This window comes from Bison bison, unplaced genomic scaffold, assembly GCF_000754665.1.
Source record: "Bison bison bison isolate TAMUID 2011002044 unplaced genomic scaffold, Bison_UMD1.0 scf7180017847187, whole genome shotgun sequence".
Taxonomy (NCBI): domain Eukaryota; kingdom Metazoa; phylum Chordata; class Mammalia; order Artiodactyla; family Bovidae; genus Bison; species Bison bison.
In genome coordinates this window covers 1-706 of record NW_011477760.1, presented here as the reverse complement: position 1 = coordinate 706, position 706 = coordinate 1, and the positions used below count along the sequence as shown (strand labels likewise).

General features: G+C 70.1%; 1 long non-coding RNA gene across 1 annotated transcript in view; it reads right to left on the bottom strand.

Moving 5' to 3' along the window:
* Positions 1–621, bottom strand: part of LOC104990132 — a 5,722-nt gene extending 5,101 nt beyond the window's left edge. Inside the window, exon 1 of the long non-coding RNA XR_825467.1 lies at positions 387–621. This is a non-coding gene — a long non-coding RNA (uncharacterized LOC104990132). The remainder of the gene's footprint in view (positions 1–386) is intronic.
* Positions 622–706: the final 85 nt, after the last annotated feature.

Sequence of the window (706 nt, the reverse complement as noted above, 5' to 3'; positions counted from 1 at the left end):
CCCCCAGCGCCTTCAGCAGCCCCCCCCCCTGCCATGCCCCTGCACTGAGGCCCACCCGGCAGCGGGGGCGTCCCTGAGTGTGGGTCATGGTAGGACGGCGAGCCTGCCAGAAGCGAGCACCCAGGCATGCAGCACGTCGGAAGGTGACAGCAAGGTGAGCCTCCGCAAGAACCACACCAGCGTCCCTGCTGGGCGTCCTGCCCGAGGAGCACGGTCTGAGCCAAGGCCGGGCCGCCTCCCCTCCGGGCTCGCTCTCCATGCCCCGCGACCGTCCACCATCACCCTCCGCAGCCAGGCTGCAGCCGTCCGGGCCCGCGTCCTTGGGAGCCCCTGGAGCCACTGGTGTCTGGCGGCTGCACACCGCTCCCTCTGGTGAGCGCTGTTACCTTCAAGCCTTCCAGGACGGGTGCGCTGTCCTTCAGGACCTCGGAAGGGAGGGTCACAGCAGGCTCTTCTGGCTGCAGCTCAGCCACCGGCCTCCCCGGGGCACCTTCGGCCACCACCTCGGGCTCCACTTCCTTCTGAAACGCAAGGCCGCTGCCGGCTCAGCACCCCCTGCAGGACCGCAGCCTTCTGGGGCGTCCACACTGGCAGACACACCGCAGGCCAGAGGGCCGTCTCCGTGAGGAAGGAGGTCTGCAGAGCCTGGCCGGCTGGCAGCAAGCCCACCCCCACGAGGCTCCCCCGAAGGACGCTCCAAGCCAGT